Source organism: Oncorhynchus clarkii, chromosome 1 (assembly GCF_045791955.1).
Source record: "Oncorhynchus clarkii lewisi isolate Uvic-CL-2024 chromosome 1, UVic_Ocla_1.0, whole genome shotgun sequence".
In the NCBI taxonomy this organism is placed as follows: Eukaryota; Metazoa; Chordata; class Actinopteri; order Salmoniformes; family Salmonidae; genus Oncorhynchus; species Oncorhynchus clarkii.
Genome location: NC_092147.1, coordinates 29,233,527 through 29,245,271, shown reverse-complemented (window position 1 = coordinate 29,245,271; position 11,745 = coordinate 29,233,527).

Sequence of the window (11,745 nt, the reverse complement as noted above, 5' to 3'; positions counted from 1 at the left end):
TACGTACAGTCACTGTGGGGACGGCGTCCTCAATGCACTTGTTGATAAAGCCAGTGACTGATGTGGTGTATTTCTCAATGTCATCGGAAGAATCCTGGAACATGTTCCAGTCTGTGAAAGCAAAGCAGTCCTGTAGTTTAGCATCTGCTTCATCTGACCATTTTTTTATAGACCGAGTCACTGGTGCTTCCTGCTTTAATTTTTGCTTGTAAGCAGGAATCAGGAGGATAGAGTTGTGGTCGGATTTACCAAATGGAGGGCGAGGGAGAGCTTTGTACGCGTCTCTGTGTGTGGAGTACAGGTGATCTAGAATTGTTTTCCCTCTGGTTGCACATTTAACATGTTGATAGAGATTTGGTAGAACTGATTTAAGTTTCCCTGCATTAAAGTCTCTGGCCACTAGGAGCGCCGCCTCTGGGTGAGTGGTTTCTTTTTTGCTTATTTCCTTATACAGCTGACTGAGTGCGGTCTTAGTACCAGCATCTGTCTGTGGTGGTAAATAAACAACCACGAAAAGTATAGCTGAGAAATCTCTAGTCAAGTAGTGTGGCCAGCAGTTTATCACAGTATACTCTACTTCAGGCGAGCAAAATCTAGAGACTTCCTTAGATTTCGTGCACCAACTGTTGTTTACAGTTAGTCTGTCTTACCGGAGTGTGCTGTTCTATCCTGCCGGTGCAGCGTGTATCCCGCTAGCTGAATATCCATGTCGTCATTCAGCCACGATTCTGTGAAGCATAAGATATTACTATTTCTGATGTCCCGTTGGTAGGATATTCGTGATCTTACCTCGTCTAGTTTATTGTCCAATGATTGCACGTTGGCGAGTAATATTGACGGGAATGGCAGCTTTCCTAGTTGTCTTCTGCGGGTCCGGACGAGGCATCCGGCTCTTCGTCCTCTATGTCGCTTCCTTTTGCGAATAATTGGGATGTCTGCCCTGTGGGGTGTTTGGAGAATATCGTTTGAGTCCTTCTCACTGTTGTTGTTGTTGTTGTTGTTGAAGAAATCTTTGTCTAATCCGAGGTGGGTGATTGCTGTCCTGATATCCAGAAGCTCTTTTCTTCCGTAAGATACGGTTGCAGAAACATTATGTACAAAATAATTTACAAATATCGCGGAAAAAAAAACATATAATAGCACAATTGGTTAGGAGACCGTAAAACGGCGGCCATCTCCTCCGGCGCCATTTTCTCCACATTATGAACATCTGCACTTTCCATGGCAGACTGACCAGGTGAATCGAGGTGAAAGCTATGATTCCTTATTGATGTTAATTGTTCAATCCACTTCAATCAGTGTAGATGAAGGGGAAGAGACAGGTTAAAGAAGGATTTTCAAGCCTTGAGACAAATGAGACATGGATTCTGTATGTGTGCACTTCAGAGGGTGAATGGGTAAAGTAGTAGGTGCCAGGCACACCGGTTTGTGTCAAGAACTGCAACACTGCTGGGTTAACACTCAACAGCTTCCCATGTGTATCAAGAATGTTCCACCATTCAAAGGACATCCACCCAACTTGACCCAACTTTGGAGTCAACATGAGCCAGCATCCCGTTGGAACGCTTTCAACACCTTGTAGAGTCCATGCCCCACCAAATTGAAGTGTTCTCTCACTGTCATGAGTGTTGTGGCAAAGGGTGTGCACACTGTACACCATGCACTCAGTGATCTTTTAATTGTAAGCTGCAGTCCACCGCCACTAGAACTCATTCCAGTAGTTGAAATACTGCATTTCTGCCCTGACTTGCTACACAGCAGTCTTTATACTTACACAATACAGATGGTGCCTAAACTGTTTGGTTTTTAAAGAAATACAGCAGAGTGATGTTTATAAAAATCCTGAGTTTGTCTAAGCAACGATTTGCTGCAGGCAAAAACAGATCATAGATGAATGTGCCATAATATACCGTGGCCAATGCAAGTCAGGAACATTTATATGCATGGGTATGAGTGTAGTTAAATTATCTTTGGGAGAAGGAGTTGTGGGGAGTTAGAGGCAGGTAGGATTGATGCTGTGGGTGTCCTACTAAAAGCTTTGTGCTGGTTATCCATGGGAACAATGGGGGCCTGGGCCTGGCTCACTCCTCCCTCCAGGTGAAATTCCAGCTCTGCTGTGGAGCACTTGATTATGTAGTGCCTGAGGCCCTATTGGCCCAGTATCTCTTTGCAACGGCAGAGAGGGGAAGCTGTCATAGTCTGCGTATGAACATGCAATAGAGTCCATTTCAACGACAAAATAAAAACATTATAAAAAGCCACAGAATCTTAAACCTTAACGATCAATAAACAAACCTCAGGTATGTGACTAACTTATAATAAATATGAAATGCATCTTCTATTACTGCTCACGTTCTTTTTATGGAATGAAGAATTGTTTCAGGTTTTGTTATCAGTGACAGCGGATAGAAGCTTTGATGAAGTGTTTGTAGATTTCTGTTGACGAGGCGTTGTTGTACAGTGGCTTCATTTGGGTCTGAGAATATGATATGTAGCTGGTAATAGCATCCTTGTGTTTGCTACAGGGAACACGTTATTGTAATGGTAGAGTAGATCCAGATATCTGGATTGTCATTAGTGAAGCAAGTGCTTGTGAATGCCCAATGTTTACATTAAAGATCTCTGTTGACTGTCAGATGGGCTAATCCAAATGTATAGTAGGGTCAAGACCTTGAAGTTTCTCATTTGAGAAAAATAAATAAACACTTAATTTTGTACAGGTTTATCAGTGTTGTTCATAACACTACACTTCCTGTTTTATGATATTGTCAAACATTAGCAGGGTGTGATTACCTTTTCACATTCACACAGAGGTGAAGGGAACTTTACTGACCCTCCCAATTCTAAGACGTGAACACACAAGGTATGAGTCACTGCTTGTCTTCTTAGCTCTACAGTATGTGCTTTAACAGTCAGGCCATCAACACTGATGGAAAAAGCCCAGGAACCATTAGCACATAGAGAACCCACAGTGCCTTGCATCCTGCATGGTTCACTGCACTACAAAGTTCTCAGAGGGAGGCTGGGAGTTTGTAAGAGGCTGGGAGTTTGTAGCGGGAAAACTTCCGCTGAAACTGGAGAGCGCGCAATTAAAATAAATCATCATAAATATTATGGATTTTAAACATTTAGGTACAGTTGAAGTCGGAAGTTTACATACACTTTAGCCAAATACATTTAAACTCAGTTTTTCACAATTCCTTACATTTAATCCTAGTAAAAATTCCCTGTCTTAGGTCAGTTAGGATCACCACTTTATTTTAAGAATGTGAAATGTCAGAATAATAGTAGTGAGAATGATTTATTTCAGCTTTTATTTCTTTCATCACATTCCTAGTGGGTCAGACCTATACATACACTCAATTAGTATTTCGTAGCATTGCCTTTAAATAGTTTAACGTGGGTCAAACGTTTTGGGTAGCCTCCCACAAGCTTCCCACAATGAGTTGGGTGAATTTTAGCCCATTCCTCATGACAGTGCTGGTGGAACTGAGTCAGGTTTGTGGGCCTTGCTCGCAATAGATTTTTCAGTTCGGCCCACAATTGTTCTATAGGATTGAGGTCAGAGCTTTGTGATGGCCACTCCAATACCTTGACTTTGTTGTCCTTAACCTTTCTGGTGCAGGCGTTTTGCTAGCGACCCACCTCGACAACATCTGGTGAAATTGCAGAGCGCAAAATTCAAAATACAGAAATAGTCATAATAAACATTCATAGAAAAAACATGTGTTACACATCGGTTTAAAGATGAACTTCTTTGTCAAATTTCAAAAAGGCTTTACGGCAAAAGCATACCATGCGATTATCTGAGGACAGCGCCCCGCATACAAAAGCATGAAAAACATTTTCCAACCAAACAGATGCATCACGAAAGTCAGAAATAGTGATAAAATAAATTGCTTACCTTCGAAGATCTTCATCTTTTTGCAATCCCAAAGGACTCGGTTACACAATGAATGGTCGTTTTGTTCAATAGTCCTTCTTTATATCCCAAAAATGTCAGTTTATTTGGTGCGTTTGATTCAGATATACACCGGTTCCAACTCGCCCAACATGCCTACAAAGGATCTAATAAGTTACCTGTAAACTTGGTCCAAACATTTCAAACAACGTTTCTAATCCAACCTCAGGTACCCTAAAATGTAAATCATCGATAAAATTTAAGACGGAATAAACTGTTTCCAATACCGGAGAAAAACAACACGGAGCGCGCTCTCATTCACGCTCACCAAAAGACTAGAGTCCACCTGAGTGACACTTAGAAAGAATACAACTACTTCTTAATTTAAACAACAAAAAAAACATCAAACAATTTCTAAAGACTGTTGACATCTAGTTGAAGCCATAGGAACTGTAATCTGGGTCGTAATAATTCGGCTTCCCCCTAGAAAGGTATTGGAAAATCCAATGACCTCATCAACAAAAGATTCCCTGGATGGATTGTCCTCGGAGTTTCGCCTGCCAAATCAGTTCTGTTATACTCACAGACATTATTTTAACAGTTTTAGAAACGTTAGAGTGTTTTCATATGCATATGCATATCCTAGCTTCTGGGCCTGAGTAAGAGGCAGTTTACTTTGGGCACTTCAGTCATCCAGTCATTTTGTTAGATAAAATCCTTCTGTATGTCCAAAAAAGTGGGTTTAGTTGGCGCCATCGATTTGAGTAATCCACTCGCTCAACTTGCAGGGAAGAATCCGAAAATCGACCTCTAAGCTTTGTTTCAACAAGTGAAAAAATGTTTTTATTTACTCCTCAGATACCCTAAAATGTAATCAAACTATAATATTTCTTTCGGAAAGAAGTATGTTCAATAGGAAACCGATTTTAGCAGGTGCACAAGGTCTTCATGGCGCGCACAAACACACATTTCCAAGACTGTGTCCTTCTACTAAAACTCTTATTTCTTATTTGAACATAGACTGCTGACACCCACTAGAAGCCATAGGAATTGCATCCAGGGAGCTAATTTTCAATATGCTATTTTTTTGGATTTCTAAGAGGATGGTCTCTCCAAAAACAAAATGCTTGTTGTTTTTAGGGGGGATTTTCTCCTACCATATCTTTTGTGTTATATTCTCCTACATTATTTTAACATTTCCACAAACTTCAAAGTGTTTTCTTTCCAATGGTACCAATTATATGCATATCCTGGCTTCAGGGCCTGAGCTACAGGCAGTTTACTTTGGGCACGTCATTCAGGCAGGAAATTGAGAAAAAAGGGGCCTAGCCCTAAGAAGTTATTCATTTTATACAGGTTTATCAGTGTTGTTCATAACACTACACTTCCTGTTTTATGACATTGTCAAACAATAGCAGGGTGTGATTACCTTTTCACATTCACAAAGAGGCGAAGGGAACTTTACTGACCCTCCCAATTCTAAGATGTGAACACACAAGGTATGAGTCAATGCTTGTCATCTTATCTCTACAGTGTGTGCTTGAACAGTCAGGCCATCAACACTGATAGAAAAAGCCCAGGAACCATTTGCACATAGAGAACCCACAGTGCCTTAGGTCCTGCATGGTTCACTGCATTACAAAGTTCTCAGAGGGAGGCTGGGAGTTTGAAAGATGTCTCCTCCTAAAGAGCCTTGCGGGACAGAGCAGTCAGCCTCTCTACTCAGTTGTCAGCCCGGTGTTTGCCTCTGCCACCATGGTAACCTGGAAACACACAAGCAAAAAAAACAAAAATATGGCGGCATACACATGGAAAACACCTGGACTGCTGAGACTTTTACTGCCAACTTTATAGTGGACATTTTTTAGGAAAAAGGCACACCAGTAGCTGGTTTTTGGTTCATCTAGGTTCAGCAGTTGGATCTATTTGACATAGTCTGCTGTATGCCTAATGTCTGGCTGTGCAGCACTTGCATATACTTTATTATGCCAGTGTTGAGAAATCAGCATTTGAGAAATCAGCACTTCAGAGGACAAAAGTAACTTTGTTTGACATGTTTGCTTTTACATTTTCTTTGTTGCATATACATTTTTCATACACGGTACTGTTTTTGCACAGTATTTACCAAACAAATACTGTTTTTTATATACATTACATATGGATAGGGAGTACTCAAACATTTCCAGCATACATTATAAATAGTGTTTTCAGTCACACCGATTACACATCACTATCCTTTAATCCCACCCCTCAGCTCCTCTCATCCCATCCCACATACACGATATATACAAAAGTAAGTGGACACCCCTTAAAATTAGTGGATATGGCTATTTCAGCCACACCCGTTGCTGGCAGGTGTATAGAATCGAGCACACAGCCATGCAATCTCCAAAGACAAACATTGGCAGTAGACTGGCCTTACTGAAGAGCTCAGTGACTTTCAACGTGGCACCTTCATAGGATGCCACCTTTTCAACAAGTCAGTTCATCAAAATTATGCCCTTTTATAGCTGCCCCGGTCAACTGTAAGTGCTGTTATTGTGAAGCTGAAACGTTTAAGAGCAACAATGGCTCAGCCTAGAAGTGGTAGGCCACAGAATCTCACAGAACGGGACCGCAGAGTGCTGAACCCCGTAAAAATCGTCTGTCCTCGGTTGCAACACTCACTACCGAGTTCCAAACTACGTCTAGAAGCAACGTCAGAACAAAAACTGTTTATCGGGAGCTTCATGAAACGGGTTTCCATGGCCGAGCAGCTGCACACAAGCCTAAGATCACCATGCACAATTCCAAGCGTTGGCTGGAGTGGTGTAAAGCTCGCCGCCATTGGACTCTGGAGCAGTGGAAACATGTTCTCTGGAGTGATGAATCACGCTTCACCATCTGACAGTCCGATGGACGAATCTGGGTTTGACGGATGCCAGGTGAACTCTACCTGCCTGAATGCATAGTGCCAACTGTAAAGTTTGGTGGAGGAGGAATATTGGTCTGGGGCTACTTTTCACTGTTCAGGCCAGGCCCCTTAGTTCCTGTGAAGGGAAATCGTAACGCTACCGCATACAATGACATTCTAGACGAGTCTGTGCTTCCAACATTGTGGCAACGGTTTGGTGAAGGCCCTTTCCTGTTTCAGCATGACAATGCCCCTGTCCGTGCACTAAGCGAGGTCCATACAGAAATGGTTTATTGAGATCGGTGTAAGAAGAACTTGACTGGCCTGCAACGAGCCCTCACCTCAACTCTATCGAACACCTTTGGGATGAATTTGAACGCTGACTGCAAGCCAGGCCTAATCGCCCAACATCAGTGCCCGATGTCGCTAATGCTCTTGTGGCTGAATGGAAACAAGTCCCCACAGCAATGTTCCAAAATCTAGTGGAAAGCCTTCCCAGAAGAGTGGAGGCTTTTATAGCAGCAAAGGGGGGACCAACTCCATATTAATGCCCATGATTTTTTTATGAGATGTTCGACGAGCAGGTGCCAATTACTTTTGATCATCTATTGTATCTCCGTAGAACACCCTGATTTGATTTCCAATTGCCATAAACAAGCTACATGGTGGATAATACCAGAATAAACATACACGTATATACATATATTTTTTTATAGTTATTATTTTAACTTATACATATGAACAACAACTTACAGACACACACAAACAATGATTACATCCCATCTGCCCAGACCCACATGCTCACACCCTCATCCCTAGTGCCTGCATTATTGTTTGCCACTTGGCCTTAAATTGTACCAATTTGTTTTTCTCCGTGCTATTTCAATATTTAAATACTAAATCGTTAGATTTTTCCATTGTGTCTATCGAATAGTTTGACTTCCAAGTTTTTAGAATAAATTATCTAACGTTTGTCATTTGCAGCAAATGGTTGTATGCCAACATCCTGTTGGCAAGAATTTTGTAATCAGCATTAATACTCTTGTTGTATGCCCCTCCTATTTTGTCTCATCAAATATTTTAATGCACAGTAATTTGTCTCTAACTTTGGCAGCATTACACTCAGATGGTCAGTTAGGGGAATTTTACAGCGCAAGCTGTAATTTCCAAGCCATATTGCGGCCTGTGTGTATTTTTGCCTCTAAGATATTTAACAACCAAATGGATGCTCCATAATCCTCATCTCATCTGTCACAGGATCCCAGCATCCCCCTGAAAATCTTCAGCCCCGCTCTTTCTAATGCCACAGCAGTTGCCATGGAGATGGCTCTAGGAGGGGATGGGCAGTGGTATAGTATGCAGGGACTTTAGGCTTCTCTTGTGGACACTGCTGACATATTCAATTGGAAACAGAATGTTGAGGTTTATAGTAACACTGTATGAATTATGCCCTTTTTGCTTCATTGAAAGTGTTATGCATATTTGCGGAGACTGTACAATAAGCCAGGTCACCTATGATACAAGTCAGCATTCAATGTCCATCCATGTCTGAGGACGTCGAGAGATGACGTGGATACCGGCCACTAGGGGCAACCGTGAGTGCTGTTACCTTCAAGTAGGCTTTGGTGTTGTGGATGGAGACGGCGGACAGTCATAAGCAACTGCCTCTGATTTCAAATGTTGCATGTTCAAATCCAGCAAGATACATTTATTTTTGTTTTAAGCCCATCCCAAACCTTAACCCTTACCTTAACCATTCATAGTTAATGCCTAATCTTAAGAATTTGGTGTTAATGCCTTAACTTAACTTTACTTTGATGATTGGAACAACTTCAAACTTTGACGTTTGAGAAACATAGATGAACGTCTAATACTGTGAGAGCTAGTTGGTACAATTATACACTTTGTATTAGTATCTTACTCATCTGTGAATTCGAATGACAATCACATAAATAATGCCAATAGATTCCAGGTGATATTAATTGATGGAGCAATATGAATGCATATACATCATGAGTGGTGTCAGTCAAGCATAATGATATGTGAGTTGAGTCAATACTGTGTATGACACACCATCTCCATTGGAAATAAAAGGTAAAACATCTTGATGTGTGTGGACACAGGAGTGGAATACTTGAACCCCAGAGACAGAAAGCTATTTGCTATCTCTTTGACAACTCTTTGTCACGTCCTTTTCTAACTCACACTAAACATACGTGTGCCACATGGAGCATCATCAAAAGGTTTATGATGTCATTGTTAGAATGTCTCCTCTTTACTCTCTGACTCTTGTATTCTTATACAGAGTAGTGAATATTCTAAAGTGATATACTAAGATATTGTATGCATGCATAGACTAGACCCCACATTGGGTTCTCTCAGAATAATGGCTGTTACAGTTCATTCTGTAGCATGTCAAACCCTGACTTCCATCTATTGTTCATCTTGTGCAATTGAATATAAAGCATGTACTTTAATTGACTCTCTTTGTTATGTTGATTTGATTAGTAGTGTAAGGACATGTTATGCCTCATCTTGACCCCAACAACTGATGACATGAGCAGTGGATAAATGCTTTTCTTGGCACTATTACAGCCCCCAGGACTGTGTGTGAATAAGAAACACCTTGAGAAGCAGCGTATGTTTTGTGAACGCATTCACTTCTATGATGTCATATCTCCAGGGTCATACTGATCCTGTAAAATACCCCAAAAGGCACTGTGTTAAATTGCCTTCTCTTCAGCATCAGTCTGAGAGGTGCAGATAATGACGACAGTAATTCACCTGGCGCCACCTGAGGGCAGTTGGGGAATCATAATGCCTTACTTACCTACGTACTTTATGGCATAATTATTAAAATGTCCTTTTACCTTTCAATATTTAACACAAACTTCCATCAAAAAGAGATGAACACTAAAAACGAATGGTTCTATATTGTACCAAATAAGAGTTATTTGGCTTGTAACCATAGCGGAGACCTTTTTGGCACTTTAATTATTTATTTTTTAATGGAAGTTTCTATAAAGAACCATGCTCATAAGGTTCTAAATGAAGCCTGTATGGTGCTATAAAGAACCATTTCCTAAAGTTCTATAAATAATCACAAAAAAAAGGTTCTATATAGCACCAAAAAAGGGTTACGCTATGGTTACAACCCTTTTTGGGTCTATTTAGAATCATTTTTTCTGGTTCTTTATAGAACCTTTATGGAGAATGGTTCTATAAAGAAAATGTCTCAGTCTCAAAGGTTCTTTGTAGATCCTTTTGAAGAGCCATACAGTGTATTTTTTTCTGGTGATCCATATTATATTGTTAATATTCCATAAGTGTTATTATTGTTTTAATTGACAAGTTGAATCAGATGTTTTAGCTCTGGAACTGGGGGTTGCTGAGGAGAGAATAGAGAACCACTGACTTAGTCTAACGTTCTCAACTGACACAAGGCCATACGTGACTATTTCACAAGACACCTTCCATGGTCATAGTCATATATGAGAGGTAATAGCATAACACAACAGATTACGTGAACTGGAATGACACTCTCACTCACGGTTGCACAAAAAGAGCCATGAGCAAACCAAACAAGCAAATATTCTAATGAGCCACCATCCCTACATTTTAATTATCACAAAAAGAGCAAAGAACCCTTTTGTTAACAGTAAAGACCAATTGAAGGGCTCAAATATGTATTTAAGTCATTATGGTTCCTCATAGAACCATCACCCTTCCCAAATAACCCTTGAACCCTCTTTTCTTAGTGTGTAGCAATGATTTACATTACGTTTGAATGAAGCACATAATCTGTGTGGTACCTGTGATACAATAAAGAGCACCTTACCTTGTCCCATATTGTTATAGATCATGAAAGTAAAATTAAATTTCAGGGCTCTTTCCCCATTCTCACTCCAGCTGAAATATAGAGCCCATGGGGCACACTCACCACAGCCCTCATAGCAATAACATAAGAGCAGTGATTGTCATGCACAGAATCAATGTGCAACCTCTCTTGCTTTTTGGATTAATAACCTAGCTGCCAAACAACTCTACGCAAGGTAATAACATCTGTGTTTAGGAATTCTGGTTCTGTTTATTATGTTTTTTTAAATAACAAATAATGACAGAGGATGTATTAATTAGTGGATTAATTAATTCTACGCTTACAATTGGATGTAAAATCACTGTGTTTTCAGAGTACTTTGAGTATTTATTTAGTCATTGTTCCTCCTTTTCCTGCTTTTCCCTGATGGGACCGGACAGAAGGGCTGGGCTGTTCTTTGGCGGTCCGCCCTTTTCCATATCCTATAAATAACAGCTATTCCAAAGAGCAGCACCATTTTCCATTCATGCATTCCTGGCAGTACCAGTCAAGTCCACCCACTCACTTCTGCACCTCCAACCTGACTCATGTACTGAGAAGACTGTTGGGAAAGGGTGTGTGGCAGGATGCCTGAACACAACACACACAGGCAAATAGGCAGGCGTACCACACCCATATGCAAACAGACACAGACTTTCTATAAGCTTTTGCATACTCTCACTCATTCATGAATTCATTTATTATCTTATCTATTACATATATACATCTAACCACTAAAACAAGCAGCAAACAAGCTGAAAGTCTAACCCTCTAAAATTAGAGGTTGAATTACAAATGACAAATTGACTAAGTGACAAACAAAATCAGTGCACCGTAGATTGATTATTGACACACCAAATTATCTATTGGTGTCGTCTTATTGATTAACTGTAGTTGAATAATGTTGATCCTGACAAGTGAAATTACTGTCAGAAGCTAGTCATCGAACAGCACTTGTGAGGACTCTACATTAATGAAAAACTATATGCAGAATAGTTCTGTTGAATATTGATATATGTCCCACTTGATAAATGTCCCCAAACGTTGACCCAGAGTAAGTGATTTAAATACACAAGTAATTGGCAATGTGCCAAT